The sequence below is a fragment of the Trichomycterus rosablanca genome, chromosome 14 (assembly GCF_030014385.1).
Source record: "Trichomycterus rosablanca isolate fTriRos1 chromosome 14, fTriRos1.hap1, whole genome shotgun sequence".
NCBI lineage: Eukaryota > Metazoa > Chordata > Actinopteri > Siluriformes > Trichomycteridae > Trichomycterus > Trichomycterus rosablanca.
The window spans coordinates 19,495,734-19,514,231 of record NC_086001.1 but is presented as its reverse complement, the minus strand read 5'-3'; the positions used below and the strand labels follow the sequence as shown (position 1 = coordinate 19,514,231).

Here is an 18,498-nt window from a genome sequence, read left to right as displayed (position 1 = left end):
GCAGGACTGATGTTGAGAAAGTCAGATCTCTTATATCTTTATTTATATCAAATTATTTATAGTTATTTAATTATTAATATCTGCAGTATTTATAAGTATTTGGTCCTGATGTTTTTTGAATTCAGATTCTCACTTAGACGTGAAGTGAATTTAATGTTTTTATTACTTATTGTGGTATTAATGTAGTAATAATGCTAATGGCTAATGCTAATAGTAATGCTAATGAACTGACTTTCTTACTTTGTTTCTGTTGCTTTCCAAGGAAACAGTTTCTACAGTCTTATCAAAGCATAAACATGTAGAACTTTCATCACTGCTCAGAGTGTGGCGCATTCATACAGGAGAGAATCCATATCACTGCTCAGAGTGTGGAAAGAGTTTTACAACGCAGAGTAATCTCCAACAACACCAGCGTATTCACACAGGAGAGAAGCCGTATCACTGCTCAGAGTGTGGGAACAGTTTTGCTCAAAGTAGTGCTCTTAAAGTACACCAGCGTGTTCACACAGGACAGAAACCATATTACTGCTTAGAGTGTGGAAAGAGTTTTGCTCAACAGGTTAACCTCCAAAAACACCAGCGTATTCACACAGGAGAGAAACCGTATCACTGCTTAGAGTGTGGAAAGAGTTTTGCTGGACATAGTACCCTTTAAAAACACCAGCGTGTTCACACAGGAGAGAAACCGTATAACTGCACAGAGTGTGGAAAGAGTTTTATTCAAAGTAGTGACCTTAAGGTACACCAGCGTGTTCACACTGTAGAAAAGCCGTATCACTGCTCAGAGTGTGAAAAGAGTTTTGCTCAACAGGTGAACCTCCAAAAACACCAGCGTGTTCACACAGGAGAGAAACCGTACTACTGCTCAGAGTGTGAAAAGAGTTTTGCTCAACAGGGTTACCTTCAAAAACACCAGCGTATTCACACAGGAGTGAAACCGTATCACTGCTCAGAGTGTGGAAACAGTTTTGTTGAACATAGTACCCTTCAAAAACACCAGCGTATTCACACAGGAGAGAAACCGTATAACTGCACTGTGTGTGGAAAGAGTTTTACTCAAAGTAGTGTCCTTAAAGTACACCAGTGTATTCACACAGGAGAGAAACCGTATAACTGCACTGAGTGTGGAAAGAGTTTTACTCAAAGTAGTGTCCTTAAAGTACACCAGTGTATTCACACAGGAGAGAAACTGTATCACTGCTCAGAGTGTGGAAAGATTTTTGCTCATGAAAAGAATCTCAAACAGCATCAGCGTATTCACATAGAAAAACTACATCACTGTTAAGAGTGTGGGAAGTATTTTATTGCATATTATGTTCTCCAACAACACCAGCACATTCACACAGGAGAGAGGTCGTATCACAGTTCACTGAAAATAACTTTAGTGAAAGGAATATCTTTTAAGTATACCACACCAGCGCATTCACATAAGAGGATGACCCAAACTGCTGCTTATAGTGCAGATGAAGTTTTACTGGAAGCAGCATTTTTAATAGACACCAGTACAGTCACACAGAAGTTACGTTATTGTGACTGAAGTCGTGTTTCATTTTCAAATATACAGTAGAACTGTTTTTCTTCAATTATCAAATGTACCTGATGGTATGAATATGATCATTAATCGTCAAATGTAATGTGGTGTAATGTACCAACCTCAGATCTGAATCTGTTTTTATTCATTATTCAAGTTTAATCTACTTTAATAAACACAGAACAACTTTTACTTTCAAGTGGAAGAATTTTACCCTGGTCTTTATGGTGTTTGCAAAAATTCTTCATATTAAGAATGCTAAGTTTTCATAAATGAATAGCCTCTTACTTTAACACTTCTAGGTCTACACTCCAAAATTCTAGTCTTTAGATGATTTCCACTTAGCAAATAAAGAACTGTCCTCAACCAGAATGTACATGAGAAGGTGTGAATGGAGGGCTGTGGACTGAACAGTGTTGCATTGTTCTATCATCATGAGTCTTTGTTCTTTGTGAAAGGCTGAACGACGAACGTCTATAAGAAGCAGCTTGCATACAGCTCTCTCAATTATGGCCACACCACCCTGAGAAGACCCGATCTTGGAAGCTAAGCAGGGTCGGGCCTGGTTAGTACTTGGATGGGAGACCGCCTGGGAATACCAGGTGCTGGAAGCTTTTATCCACACACACCCACCTTCACTCCAAACCTCCTGTTACACACTGACCCAGCGGCTTTTTCTTCATCAAAGCTACACAATGAGACAAAGATCAGCTCATACTTTCATTCTTACTACAGTAAAACACATTCAACTGACTTTTAAAGTTAATACTTTTACTATTATTATTATTATTTTATTTTTATAATTATTAATTGTTGCCGTTGTGTTTGTTTAATAAAAAAAACTTCCCATATTTTAAAGTGTAAAAGCATAAACAGCACCGTCTATAAAGATGAATCCTCTTGTGCTTATAGACTAGTTGGTTTGTAGTGTTATTTTTAAGCTTCTACTGGTGTGAATGTGTGAGTTGGAAAACAAAACATGACATTAGAGAAACTGCTTGGAAGAACGTCTAGGACTGACTGTAGTCCTCTCTAAAGCTACCTGAGCAGTGTTGGGGTAGTTACTCACGAAAGTAATCCATTACTCATTACTTATTACTTAACTAAAATTGTAATGGGATTACTTTACTCATTACATCCTGGAAAATGTAATCTCGTTCCTCATTACTTTACTTTCACGTTACATTCTAAACCCAAACAAATACTGTATACTGGAATCACATCTACAAACAAATTCCATTTATTTACTTTATTTAGTTTCAGAAAAATCCTCTCTTGTGTAGAGATGTGCCTGTGTTTGTTTCTGCTTTAAAACATACACACCATGATCCAATCAGATTTAACATCATTAAACAAGTTTATTCCTTAATTATTTGTCCTTATACTAAAGGAGCGACTCGGTTCTTTTAGTTCATTTCAAAGAGTCGTTCAATAGAATCGGTTCGTTCGGAACGACTCATCCCTCATCACAGTAACTGTAATGTCATTACAAATATGTAACTGTAACGCGTTACATGACTTCGTTCCAGATAAAAAGTAATCACGTGACTGTACCGCGTTCCCCCCAACACTGTAGCTGAGAGATACAGGGCTAATGGAGATGTTTTACTGCTAAGCTGCTGTTCAACTCCAGTCCAGTTGGTGACGCTGGTGCGTCTTAAGTTGTTCTGCCAACTGCCATTAAACATCATAAGAAGAAGAAGAAGCTGCTGTGTTTGTACTGTAGAGCCTCATCTGTAAGTAAAATATGTATTTAATTATAACCCTTATATTTAATTATAACCACATTCTAATTAATAATAAAACTAGAGCTTATAATAAAACATCACTGTGAGGATTTGAGGAGCTTTAACTCCAGTTTTATTTAAACAAACAAACTATTAGCTGCTCCGCTAACTGTTAGCATCACACATGATTCAGTACTGATGAACCGATTCATTGAACCGATGAATCAGTCGATTGTAACGGATTCAGAGTTTATTCATTATTAAATCTAACATTTTGATATAAACGCGTCACATTTTCAGCTTTGTTTACAGTTTTTAATGTTTGATAGAAACAGCGAGTTCTTGTAGCTTTGTTTCCAGGTTGTTTTACAGGTTTATAGTAAAAGTTAAAAGTATTAGTACAGCACTGTTATTGGGAGTGGATGAGAAACTAGATGTAAAGAACATCAGACTTCATCATTTCACTTTGGGACACAAAACCACTTCCACCAAACTCAAAGGGTTGTTTCCCAGACAGGGATTAAGGTTTATAGTCCAGGACTACATTTAGCTTTAAATAGAGAATCTCCATTCAAAATGCTGTGTAGTCTAGGACTAGGCTTAATCCCTGTCTGTGAAACCAACCCAAAAAGTTCTATTAGAAGTCTTTTCTGTCTGATGCTGCTCAGTCCCACAATAGTTTCAACATTTTCACTCTGTTTACAGCCTCACAGCATTAAAAATAAACAGTTAAAACAGTCTGAAAGAGTATTCCTGGATTTATCTTTAATAGATAATAAAGTACATTTGTCTATCTGTCCGTCTGCCTGTCAGATCTTTTAATAATGCAGTCAGCAGAAGAGGGACACGTCACCCCCATAGATCTACAAAATGAAGGATTCCAAGAGAAACTAATAAAAAAGGAGGAGGAAGAAGATGGAAGTTACTTCTGTAAGTAAATGTGGAGCATGATGCCACTTTCCTACCAGACAGTATGGTACAGTACAGTACAGTGGAGTCACTAATCATTAGAACTAATAAGAGAATGTGGATAGTGGGATTAGAACCTGTACTGTACCGTACTGTCCTGTGTAGAAGTGCTGATACTTCCAGTCTGGATTAAATCTAAGTAGTATTTATTTGTGGTAACTAAACCCACAACCTTCAGTTTCCTCCAGTTGTTGAGTTTCTTCTTCACATATTGATGAATTTCAGGTGAAGGATCTTTAATCCCTGTGGAACACGTCACCTCTGAGGAACACCTCACCCCAGAGGACCAACAGTGTGGAGGTTTCCAGATGAAGCCTGTGAAGAAGGAAGAACCTGAAGATAAAGATGAACTCAGTAAGTAAAAATAACATTTAATATTGAATTTATTTGTGTCTATCACTAATACTAACACTAACAGCACCACTAAACCCTCACAGTCACACAAACGACTCTAATCTCTATTTATACAAATAAAGAAAACCGTCGAGCCCAACTTGTGAGAATCTGTTCAGCCATGATAATAGAGACAGCAGCTGATCTGGTGTTAAGAACCACACAAACTACAATAATAATAATAGTAATAAGTTTAACTTATATAGCGTCTTTCAGCAAACTCAAGGTCGATGTACAATGACAAAACAAACATAACAGAAGGGATCGATTACACATAGAATTCAAGAAGAAAAATTAAAGTATTGTGTATAAAGAAATTCACAGAGAGAAGAGATCCAGCAAAGAGTCGAGCAGAGAGTTCTAGAGTGCCTCCCATAGTGGACAACCTAAAGAAAATAATCATTCATGATGCATCATGGTACAGGACTTTATCATCAGATCTCAGTTTAACATTTACTAACAATCTTTATTATTTATAATGTTATAAATGTATTTGATTATTTATAATGTTATAAATGTATTGTATTATTTATAATGTTATAAATGTATTGTATTATTTATAATGTTATAAATGTATTTGATTATTTATTGTGTTATAAATGTATTTGATTATTTATAATGTTATAAATGTATTTGATTATTTATAATGTTATAAATGTATGTGATTATTTATAATGTTATAAATGTATTTGATTATTTATAATGTTATAAATGTATGTGATTATTTATAATGTTATAAATGTATTTATTATTTAAAATGTTATAAATGTATTTGATTATTTATAATGTTATAAATGTATTTATTATTTATGATGTTATAAATGTATGTGAATTTTTATAATGTTATAAATGTATTTGATTATTTATAATGTTATAAATGTATTTATTATTTATAATGTTATAAATGTATTTATTATTTATGTTATAAATGTATTTGATTATTTATAATGTTATAAATGTATTTGATTATTTATAATGTTATAAATGTATTTGATTATTTATAATGTTATAAATGTATTTATTATTTATAATGTTATAAATGCATTTATTATTCATAATGTTATAAATGTATGTGATTATTTATAATGTTATAAATGTATTTGATTATTTATAATGTTATAAATGTATTTATTATTTATAATGTTATAAATGTATTTGATTATTTTCTGCTTCAGAACTGAACAAGGATTTCTGCTGCTCCTCGTGTCCACATTCCTCTACAACCCAAAATCAGCTCCACAATCACATCAAGAGCTGCAACCATGATAAATATGAGACTCTGGTGAAGATTAAGACTGAACATGAGGATCTGACGCCCACCAGAAGCTCCAGTAATCAGCAAACGTCCTCTGGTACTGTCAGCATTAACACCTCTCTCAGTCCCACACAGGAAGAAGGAAACGTCTGCTCACAGTGTGTGAAGAGCTTCAGGTACCAGAGTGCTCTCAAAATACACCAGCGCATTCACACTGGAGAGAAACCATATCAGTGCTCACAGTGTGGAAAGAGTTTTAATGGACAGAGCCATCTCAAAATACACCAGCACATTCACACTGGAGAGAAACCGTATCAGTGCTCACAGTGTGGAAAGAGTTTTAATGGACAGAGTGATCTCAAAATACACCAGCGCATTCACACTGGGGAGAAACCGTATCAGTGCTCACAGTGTGGAAAGAGTTTTAATGTACAGAGTAATCTCAAAAAACACCAGCGCATTCACACTGGAGAGAAACCGTATCAGTGCTCACACTGTGGAAAGAGTTTTAATCAACAGAGTGCTCTCAAAATACACCAGCGCATTCACACTGGAGAGAAACCGTATCAGTGCTCACAGTGTGGAAAGAGTTTTAATGGACAGAGTAATCTCAAAAATCACCAGCGCATTCACACTGGAGAAAAACCATATCAGTGCTCACAGTGTGGAAAGAGTTTTAATGGACAGAGTGATCTCAAAATACACCAGCGCATTCACACTGGAGAGAAACCGTATCAGTGCTCACAGTGTGGAAAGAGTTTTAATGGGCAGAGTAATCTCAAAAAACACCAGCGCATTCACACTGGAGAAAAACCATATCAGTGCTCACAGTGTGGGAAGAGTTTTAATGGACAGAGTGCTCTCAAAATACACCAGCGCATTCACACTGGAGAGAAACCATATCAGTGCTCACAGTGTGGAAAGAGTTTTAATGGACAGAGTGATCTGAAAATACACCAGCGCATTCACACTGGAGAGAAACCATATCAGTGCTCACAGTGTGGAAAGAGTTTTAATATACAGAGTAATCTCAAAAAACACCAGCGCATTCACATTTTACAGAAATGATGCTCACAGTGTTGGGGAGAAATGTTTAGCAATGAATGAATTATACTGTGTAATTAATAGGTCATTAATTACACAGTAAACATTAATAAGTAAATAGTAATAATAAAAGTATAAATCTTTAGGTTAAACTATTACTGGGAAATAATGGGATTATCTATAGTGGAGTGAATGGTGGGTAGAACCAAGAGGTTTAGAGCCTGATGTAAGTGAATGCTATCAGTTAATAGTGGAAGTGAATTGAAAATAAAATGTATTGGATTGGCTAGCATGTATTGGTCTTAGTGATACTGTGCTTGATTGGTTTTCTTCATACATTTCTAGACGTGTACAGTATGTTCACAGTAACTCCTGTTACTAGTGGTGTCCCTCAGGGCTCTCTCTTGGGGCCTCTACTATTTATAATTTACCTGCTTCCCATTGGACGTATCTTTAGGAAATACAACATTACATTTTATTGTTATGCAGACGACACCGAGCTATACCTGTCCACTGTGCTCACGACTACTGTTCTTTCTCCATCTCTCTCTGATTGTCTAATAGAATTAAGAACATGGTTCTCTTACAATTTTCTCACATTAAATGCTGATAAAACTGAAATTCTTCTTAAAGGTAGAAAATCTCCTCTCTCAAAATCTAACAAATTCTCAGTGATGATGAAGAACTCAGTCGTCTCTCCTTCCACTCACAATCTTTCATTTCATGCACATATTAACAATATTACACAATCTGCAAATTTCCATTTACGTAACATAAATCGTCTACGTCCATTCTTTTCTCCTAGAAGTGCTGATGTTCTTGTTCATGCCCTGGTCACATCTCGAATTGATTATTGTAACTCTCTCCTTTTTGGTCTACCTCATATGGGAGCTAGAGCTTTTAGCTACTCTGCCCCACATCTCTGGAACTCTCTCTCTCCTGACATTCGCACCATTGATTCATTCCCTAGTTTCAAAACATGTCTTAAGACGTATTTGATTATTACGTACTGATGTTTTGTATTGTAAGGTGTCCTTGAGTGTTTTGAATGGCGCCCATAAATAAAATGTATTATTTTTTTTGTATGTTGGCACAGATGTTACTTATACTTGTTTTTCACACATTTTCATAGTTTGGCTTATACAGAGGTGGAAAATAACGAATTACATTTAGTCGTGTTACTGTAATTGAGTAGTTTTTTGTGTACTTGTACTTTTTAAAGTAGATTTTATAACCTGTAATTTTACTTTTATTTAAGTATGTTTTGTATTGTAAAGAATTGTAATTCGCAAAATTTTAAATAACTTTCATTACTGAGTTAAAAAATAAAATAAAAAAGTCGACATCAAACCCACGTTGCAGTCGTAGTCGCAATTTAACTGTTACGGGACATGTTTTGTTCCGTATTTTTATCAGTGAGAGAGAAATGCTGCAGATTAGACTGAGACAGGGTGATGTGTACAACCCCTGGCAAAAATTATGGAATCACCACTCTTGGAAGATGTTCTTTCAAATGTTTAATTTTGTAGAAAAAAAAGAAATCACAGACATGCCACAAAACTATCATTTCTCAAACTGTCAACCCTCTGGCATTAAGAAACAATAAAAAAAGAAACAAATATAATAGTTGTGGTCAGTCACAATTGCTTTTTTTTTTAGATCAAGTAGAGGAAAAAAATATGGAATCACTCAAATCTGAGGAAAATTTATGGAATCATTAGAAAACACTGCACCATTATTACTTTGTTGCACCACCTCTGGCTTTTATAATGGTTTAAACTCTCTGAGGCATGGAGTTAACTAATGACAAACAGTATTCTTCATCAATCTGCCTTCAACTGTCTCTTGCTGTTGCCAGATCAGCTTTGCAGGTTGGAACCTTGTCATTGACCATTTTCTTCAATTTCCACCAGAGATTTTCAAATGGATTGAGATCCGGACTATTTGCAGGCCATGCCATTGACATTATATGTTTTCTTGAAGGAAAGTTTTCACGTCCTTTGCCCTATGGCAAGATGCATTATCATCTTGAAAAATGAAGTCATCATCACCAAACATCCTTTCAACTGATGGAATAAGAAAAGCGTCCAAAATTTCAATGTGGACTTTGGCATTTATTGAAGACCATCTCCCCTGTGCCTTTACCCGACATGCAGGCCCATATCATCAACAACTGTGGAAATTAACATGTTTTCTTTAGGCAGTTATCTTCATAAATTTCATTGGACAGACACCAAACAAAAGTTCCAGCATCATCACCTTGCCCAATGCAGATTCGCGATTCATCACTGAAGATCACTTTTATCCAGTCACCCACAGTCCACGATTGCTTTTCTTTAGCCTACTTTAACCTTGTTCTTTTCTTTTTAGGTGTTAATGATGGCTTTTGTTTGGCTTTTCTGTATGTAAATCCCATTTCTTTTAGGTGATTTCTTACAGTTCAGTCACAGACATTGACTCCACTTTCCGGCAACTTGTTTCTCATTTGTTTTGTTGTGCATTTTCTGTTTTCAAGACATATTGCTTTAAGTTTTCTATCTTGATGCTTTGATGTCTTACTTGGTCTACCAGTATGCTTCCCTTTTACAACCTTCCCATTTTGTTTGTACTTGGTCCAGATTTTAAACACAGCTTACTGGGAACAACCAACATCTTTTGCGACATTCCACAATGATTTATCTTCTTGAAGGAGTTTTATAATCCTCTCATTTGTTTCAACTGACATATCTTGTGTTGGAACCATGATTCATGACAATCTGCTTTGTGCAACAGCTCTCCGAGGTGTAAGCACTCTTTTTAAACTGAAGAATAATTAGCAAATCTAATCTGCTGCAGATGTTTTGTTTTTAAACTGCAAATTACAGAGTGATTCCATAATTTTTTCCTCAGATTTGAGTGATTCCATATTTTTTTCCTCTACTTGATCTAAAAAAAAGCAATTGTGACTGACCACAACTATTATATTTGTTTCTTTTTTTTTATTGTTTCTTAATGCCAGAAGGTTGACATTTTGAAAAATCGGAATCGGAATCGGAATCGGAATCGGGCTTTATTGGCCAAGTATGCTCACACATACAAGGAATTTGTTTTTGGTTACACAGATGCTTGCAGTGCACGAAAAATACAATACAGACAATCTTATTCACACAGCTCACTCTCTCTCTAACACACACATTCATACCTGTAAACATAGAAAACATTGTAAACATTTAGCATGTGCAATTTACATTGTAATTTTAAAAAGGTGCAGTTTTGTGCAATATAAAAACTATAGAAAATATAAAAATATATAAATATGAAATGGAAGTAAAGGTGAAAAATCCTGTGTATGCCATTACATAAATGAAAAAAGGTAGTTTTTGATGTGCAAGTGTCCCGAGTATTAACAGTACAGTAGTGTTCAATTGTTCATGAGCGTAATGGAGTTTGGATAAAAGCTTCTCTGTAGCCTGGTCGTTCGGGTCTTCATGTGGCTGAAGCGTCGGCCTGATGGAAGGCACCGAAACAGGTGATGACCAGGGTGAGACGGGTCAGTGATGATTTTCTCTGCACGCTTCCTGGTTCTGGAGGCATGCAGGTCCAGCAGTGTGGGCAGCTTTACACCGATGGTCCTCTCTGCAGACTTGATGATGCGCTGCAGTCTCTTGGTGTCGTGTTTTGTGATAGCGCTGCCCCACACTGTGATGGATGTGGTGACGATAGACTCTATGATGGCTGTGTAGAACTGCACCATCAGCTCTTGGGGTAGGTTGAACTTCCTCAGCTGGTACAGAAAGTACATCCTCTGTTGAGCCCTCTTGATGATGGAGTTGATGTTGCTGTCGCACTTCAGGTCCTTGGAGATCGTTGTGCCCAGGAACTTGTAGGACTCCACAGCCATCACAGTCCTGTCTAGGATGGTGAGTGCTGGCAGGGTTGGGGGTCTCCTCCTGAAGTCCACGGTCATCTCCACTGTTTTTGCTGTGTTCAGCTCCAGATTGTTCTGACTGCTCCAGAGGACAACCTGATCAACCACCCGTCTATAAGCAGACTCATTACTGTCACTGATGAGACCAATGACTGTAGTGTCATCTGCAAACTTCAGGATTTTAACAGAGGAGTCCATGGAGGTACAGTCATTTGTGTACAGCGAGAAGAGCAGTGGGGAGAGTACACAACCCTGTGGGGCACCTGTGCTGATGGTTCTGGTCCCCTAAGTACACTTTCCCAGCCTCACCTGCTGTTTTCTGCCAGTAAGAAAGTCAGTTATCCACTGGCAGGTGGAGGCTGGTACGCTGAGTTCAGCCAGTTTGCTGTGTAATTGTCCTGGAATAATTGTGTTGAAGGCTGAGCTGAAGTCCAGGAACAGAATTCTTGCATAAGTTCCCGGGTGATCAAGGTGTTGAAGGATGAAGTGGAGACCCATGTTCACTGCATCGTCCACCGACCGGTTGGCCCGATAGGCAAATTGCAGGGGGTCTAGCAGGGGGTCCGTGATTTCCTTAATGTGGTTGAGAACCAGTCTTTCAAAGGACTTCATGACCACAGAGGTCAGGGCAACAGGTCTGTAGTCATTTAGTCCTGTGGTAGTTGCCTTTTTGGGAATGGGTATTATTGTGGAGCATTTAAAACAGGATGGAACCACACACAGCTCCAGTGATCTGTTGAAGATCTTAGTAAAGACAGGTGCAAGCTGGTCTGCACAGGTCCTCAGGCAGGAGGGAGAGATTCCATCAGGACCTGGGGCCTTCTTGACTTTCTGTTTTTTAAAAAGTCTCAGCACGTCTTCCTCGCAGATCTTCAGGGCAGGCTGGATTGGTGGCTGATAGTCAGATGGGTGTGAAGTGGTGTTGGATGGGAGCTCGTTGCTGGGCTGTTCAAACCTGCAGTAGAATCTGTTAAGGTCGTCGGCCAGTTGACGATCTCCCATTGTCTGTGAAGGTGGCCTTTTGTAGCTGGTGATGTTCTGCAGACACCTCCAGGCGGTTGATGGCTCATTTGTGGACATCATGCTGCTTAGCTTGTTGGAGTAGTTCTTCTTTGCAGCCTTGATAAAAATGATAGTTTTGTGGCATGTCTGTGATTTATTTATTTTCTGCAAAATTAAACAATTGACAGAACATCTTCCAAGAGTGGTGACTCCATAATTTTTGCCAGGGGTTGTATGAAACAGAAGGAAATGCTACTGTGGGAATTAGAAAGTGTTTAGTTATTATTTTAAGTAGTGTTCACTTTTAATCTTGGTGACGCCGTGTGCGCAGGTTTATCAGCATAACAACCTGTTTATTACTCCGCTGTTTGAGTAGCGCAGTGGGCAGAGCGTGTATTTTTCTGCCCTAGATTCGAGTCCAGCTTAGGGCGAAACTAAAGCAACTGGGGTGGGCATTGCTCCCCCTGGATTTTCTCACTGCCCGCCTAAGCAACACAGCCAGAACCGGGGCTGCATATCAGTGTGTCAGTGTCACTGGATCATTAAGCTCCACTTGGCTACAACTATTAAGATTCTGGAGTGTATATGTGGGAATATGAGTTCCTTTCAATCAACTTTTCTACATGTAAAACAGGAAAGGGCCTTCCCTAAACTGTTGCACTTTGTTTAAATCGTTGATTCACTACACCTGGGAGAGTCATGAGACTTACAGTACAGGTATGTTCGTGCCAAGTATTTTAGAAAGTGGTGCAACAGCGACATCTAGAATTTACATGCGGTACCGCTCAGAAATATAAAGAACACTCGCTCTGTTAATAACAGTGCTGCTGGGTCCTAGTGCCGTATAGTTTATCTTAAAATAAATGCTAATTACAACCACCGATAAAATAAAAACATTAGTTTAGCATTACGTGCAAAATGAAGAAAGCTTTAAAAAACACAAATGAGGGGATAAAAAGGCGTGTGAGGAATACATGAGAGAAACAGCATGTCCACAATGCAAAAAAGGTTTGTTCAGAGCATTTCTTTCTTTAGCTACCTTTGCCAGTTTGTTCAGTCTGCCGCTTTGAGTAGAGACTATCGGCCTCGTCTCAAATGACGCCCCCTCCCTACTTAGGGCACTACTTAAAATAAACATTGTACTGAACAGTTACGTTAAATATAATTTTTTATTGCTGAGTAAAAACTTCACCACCTTAATTCAATTTAAATAATTTAGAAGGAGAAATAACTCACATCAACATTGCATAAAGGCTTTCACAAAGCATGAACAAATTGAGACGCACTTCACTGTAAGTGTGCAGACTCTCTAATGGTTTTTGTGCTGCCATGCAGCTGGTTGAATGGGATTAGTGTAGAATTATGTACAAATATCTATAAAGAGACTAGATGAACTGGCCAGTTAACCCAGTTGGTTAGAGTGTGGTGCCAAAGTCGCAGGTTCGATCCCCGTACGAGCCACGCCCACTTTTGGACTTAATCTAACAAACAAGTGATCCTTCTCTAACTAGCAGGTCCTGTTGACCTGGGCTTCAAACGTTGTCTCTGACAAGTGTGAGATCTGTGTACTTTGGTCAGTGGAAGTAGTTTTATAGCTTTATAAAAACATTGTACTTACTTACTATTTCCATTCTTGCAGGAGTGTGGGTTTACCTTCCACTTCAATAGTGAGGCGTGTCCAGCCCTGCTACACAAACTGTCATTTTTGTCCCTGTTAAAAACTTTAGCTTAGTTAAAGCAAATAAAGACACATTTAAAATTTTCATCTTTTATTACAGGTTTAAAGTTGCATAAAACAAATGTTTGTACAAATAATATAAAACCAAAGTACAAAATAAACATTTCACTTATTTTAATTATCTCACAAATCACTTCTCAGTTTTAAAGGTCAAAAGCAGCAGCATCTTTTAGATCAGAACAGCTATTAACATTAAATATCACTAAAGTGGAAATCCTGAAGACAGCAATGTAAACCTTTCATTTAAATACAAGCTGCAGTAAAGTTACATAGTTGATCCATGGTAAAAAAAAAAAAAAAAAAAGAACCTCCCTCACAGTTGGGTTGTTGTAATAACTCAGCACAATGGTTAAACTGCACAACCCAACAAGTTAAAATAGCCCATCATGTGTTCTGTCCAATATTTACACAGTGCTGGGTTGCCAAATAACACTTTTTCAGCTGCATTTAGCCTTTTCTCTCCTGTATACCAAAAATAGTCACCATTGCAGGATTACAAAAACACTTGGGACAGAAACACTTTCTAATTTTTATATATTATACAAATGAAATAATAATGTCACAAATCTGTACCCAAGCAACAAGCTGTAATTTATTTCTAGCACCACTAAATGGAGACGATGTCTGTACAACATGTTGAACTTCACTTTAAAAGTCAGTTGAAAGTGTTTTACTGTAGTAAGAATGAAAGTATGAGCTGATCTTTGTCTCATTGTGTAGCTTTGATGAAGAAAAAGCCGCTGGGTCAGTGTGTAACAGGAGGTTTGGAGTGAAGGTGGGTGTGTGTGGATAAAAGCTTCCAGCACCTGGTATTCCCAGGCGGTCTCCCATCCAAGTACTAACCAGGCCCGACCCTGCTTAGCTTCCGAGATCTGACTAGATTTAGATAAATATTCAAGAAAAGAAGAAATCAGGAAAGGGGGCAAATACTTTTTCACAGCTCTGAATAAATGGTGGTTAATACATTGAAAAAGAAAATCTTAATAAATGTATCACTGCCTCACAGATTCTAAAATCACTCAAACAGTTTAATGTTACACTTTCATGTAAATTTTACATTCAATATTTAAATCTGACAGTTTAATTTTTTATCCTGAATCAACCCAAAACCCCGGGTAGAGGAGCTGAGTGAACGTGGTCTGAACTCTGTGGAGGAGCTTCATTGTATCAGAGACGCTGTAGAAGGACAGAGTTCCTGCTTCATAATCCACATACACTCCTATTCTAGAGGAACTCGGCATTATGGGAATTTTAGTCTCTTTGTTATTGTGCCAGAATGAAAAGCTGGATGAAGAACAAAACAAACTCCAGGACAGATCATTCCATCCAAACAAACACTCATCACCACGTCCCTTCCTGCTGATGCTTTTATATGACACTGCAATACAAACCCCATAATTCCCACTTAACTCAACCTCCCAGTAACAGCGTCCACTCACACTCTCTCTACACAGAACCTGAGAGTGATAATCAAATCTATCTGGATGATCAGGATACGACTGTAATGTTCTACTGCAGGTCACCACTTTGTTCTCCTCAGACAGACGGAGGTTTTTATTTACTGTGTTTGGATCCAGTGTGAACCAACAAACATCTGGAGAGGAAACACAAAATAAACCAATTAACTTAGAAGAGAGAGAGAGTGTGTGTGTGTGTGTGTGTGTGTGTGTCCTTGTTGTTAGATGTAAAATGTTCATGTTGGTGGATTTGATTGTTTTGTTTGATGTTTGAGTACCGAAGCATTTTGGAGACAATGGAACACTGAGGGCTTGAACTCACCTTCATCTGGTATCTTCTCACACTGCTCTTTCCAGAATTCTTCTACTTTCTCTCTCAGCTGAGATACAGACTTTGTAACATCATCAAATGAGAGGAAAGGACTGATTGTGATGGCGGCTGATTCTGCAGATCCAGCAGGAGCCGAGAGAGACTGAAAATTCAAGACGATGATGAATTACAAATGATGGATGACAGACATGAAGCACAGAGCGATGTTTCTCCAAATAACATTAACTGTATTTAATGATCTTTTGGGAAAGCTGATTCTGAGGTTTAAAGCATAATGGAGCGGGTTCAGTAATTGTGTAGTAGTTTAAAAGCGACAGCAAGTCTGTGTCTGTTTCTGTTGCTTATTCTGAATTTTTTTCATTTGTAAACTGTGAATTAGTTCTTGATCTGGTCATGATGTTAGTGAGTCAAGGTGCTGCTTAAGCCTGGCTGGCTCAGTCGGTAGAGCATGAGACTCTTAGTCTCAGGGTCGTGGGTTCGAGTCCCACGTCGGGCGGGTATCTTCTTCATTTAACATCTACGGAAACCAAAAGGACATTCTTCCACTTTGGACAGCCTGTCTCTGGTGACTTATCAGGTGGATATTTGTGCTTGTAGGACTGTTGTTTATTGGATGTTTTCAGTTACTTATTTCCACTATTCTGTGGGACTACACGTTGTTGTGTCTCATATCCATTTGATCAACATGATTGGGCAATAAAAGGCACTCATCCCTGGGTGGGCTCAAACCACCAACCGTTCGGTTAACAGCCGAACGCGCTAACCGATTGCGCCACAGAGACACACACACAGCTTTTTCATTAGACAGTATACGTGGGTTTACAGAAGGGTAATTAAGTTTGGCAAATTGAAATAATGGCATGTTTCTGACTTGAATGAGAGGGGCAATAAAAAGATCTCACACTTGTCAAAGACAACGTTTGAAGTCCAGGACAATAGGACCTGCTAGTTAGAGAAGGTTCACTTGTTTGTGTGAGTGGCCGTGCAGGGATCAAACTCGAGACCTTGGCGTTATTAGCACCACGCTCTAACCAACTGAGCTAACCAGCCAGTGGTCAAGGGTAGGGCAGAACAGATCTTCATGTAAGATGACTGAGGTTCATATATTTTTCTTTTAAGAATAAATAAAAGCTGATGCTTTTAACCTCATACTTTCCTAATACTTTTATTCTACACGGTCTCAATTTCTTTTAGTCTTCTGCCATGTGCAGTACAAGAATTCACTAAATTACACAGCAGTTCTCTTTATTTATTTATTTATTTTGCCATTGATGAAATTGATTGTAAGCATTTATAAAGGTCATGCCACGTTCATTAGGTGAAATGAAGCCAGAATTAAAGATGGCAGAAAAACAGGGTGATATTCTTACTTTCATTGATTAAATTACTCAGATTTGAAAGTCCTGATATGCAGCACATGCTCACCTGACTCTCTCTCAGCCATGCTACCCTTAATCATTAAAGTGGGTGTGGCCAGTACAGGGATCGAACCCACGACCTTGGCGTTATTAGCACCACGCTCTAAACAACTGAGCTAACTGGCCAGTTCGTCTATCCTCTTTAGATCTTTGAACATAATTCTACACTCAGTGGTGTATAGTAAGTTTTTTTTTTTAGTATTTGTACTTTACTGGAGTATAAACATTTTCGGCAACTTTTCAGAATCAGAATCAGAATCACTTTATTTCGCCAGGTATGTTACACATACGAGGAATTTGCTTTGGTGATACACTCAATGATACACACAACAGTCCACATAGTAGTACAAACAATACACATAATGGTACAGACAATTACACATGTATGACATGTAACATAGAACATATTTAACAGACCCGACAGCACACGGACTGTTAACCAGTATTTACCAACATTTGCCCAAGAGAACAACTTTGGTTAAAAAGTGTTACAGCTCTGGGGAAAAAGCTGTTAGCATGTCTTGATGTGTTTGTTTTTATTGTCCTGAGTCTTCTGCCAGATGGAAGAGTTTGAAAAAGGTGATGTCCAGGATGAGAGGGGTCTGCTGTAATTTTGCCGGCACGCTTAAGCACTCTGCTGTTGTAAATGTCCTGAAGCGTTGGCAGACTACATCCAATGATCCTCTCCGCTGTCCTGATTATATGCTGGAGTTTGGCTCGTTCATGTGATGTTGAGGAACCAAACCAGATGGTGATGGATGATGTAAGGATGGACTCTATTATTGCTGTGTAGAACTGGATCAGCAGACTCTGGGGCAGGTTGAATTTCTTCAGCTGTCTCAGGAAGAACATTCTCTGCTGAGCCCTCTTGGCGATGGAGAGTGTGTTCTTTTCCCACTTTAGGTCCCTGGATAAGGTGGTGCCCAGGAACTTGTAACCGATTTCCCTGCGGTTCCATAATAAATTTAAATGTTATGCCGGCGCTGACCAATAGGGACTGATAATGAGATGGAGAGTTGAGGAAAAGGGGATAAAAGAAGAAGAACACGGGACCAGAAAAAAAACACAACCAGCGGTTTAATGGTGTTTAGGAGATACAGATTGAGAAAACGCTGTTTTCATGCTCAATATGGATTTGTAGATTTCATGGCTTTGGTGTTCCTAACCGCAGGCTCATAAGAACTGGTGGATTATTACTGGACTTATGCAAAAGGTGGCAAAGGAGCTGCATGGAAGAGAAGTTCATTGGACTTCAGGATCTCCAGTGTAGCAAGTCCATCTGTATTCATATGGGTATCTCTATCATATCAACAAAAGGACTAACGGGTGAGATCGATCCAAGTCATTTAGTTACATAAATGGACATTCTGTAAAAGAGTATAGTGTATGTATAATTATATTGTGGTGAAAAGATTTGGGTTATATGTGGTTAATATTGTTCGTTTTTTTGTACATGTTTATAATACACACTTGGCTGATATTTTCTATGGTTGAGAATGATTATATTGTAGTACGACATATGACAGACTAGTGTGACCCTGATTTATTAATAGTGACGGTATAAAATTGAAAATACAATCGTTACAAAATGGCGCCCAAACAGGGACCTACTGTTATATCTTAGCTCTTTAAACCTCTAAAGTTAAACGCTGGATGTCGGAAATTAAACTTTTAATTAGACCATAGTTGTTACATCGGAATAATTCTTTAGAAATCTGGTTATTTA

General features: G+C 38.0%; 3 pseudogenes; all 3 read left to right on the top strand.

Annotated features, from left to right (window-relative positions):
* The first annotated feature begins 334 nt into the window (after nt 1-334).
* LOC134326947 (zinc finger protein ZFP2-like) lies at nt 335-1,255 on the top strand (annotated as a pseudogene).
* A 781-nt stretch (nt 1,256-2,036) lies between these two features.
* On the top strand, nt 2,037-2,145 carry LOC134327238 (5S ribosomal RNA; annotated as a pseudogene).
* A 4,003-nt stretch (nt 2,146-6,148) lies between these two features.
* Nucleotides 6,149-18,498, top strand: part of LOC134326942 (zinc finger protein 850-like) — a 72,586-nt pseudogene continuing 60,236 nt past the window's right edge.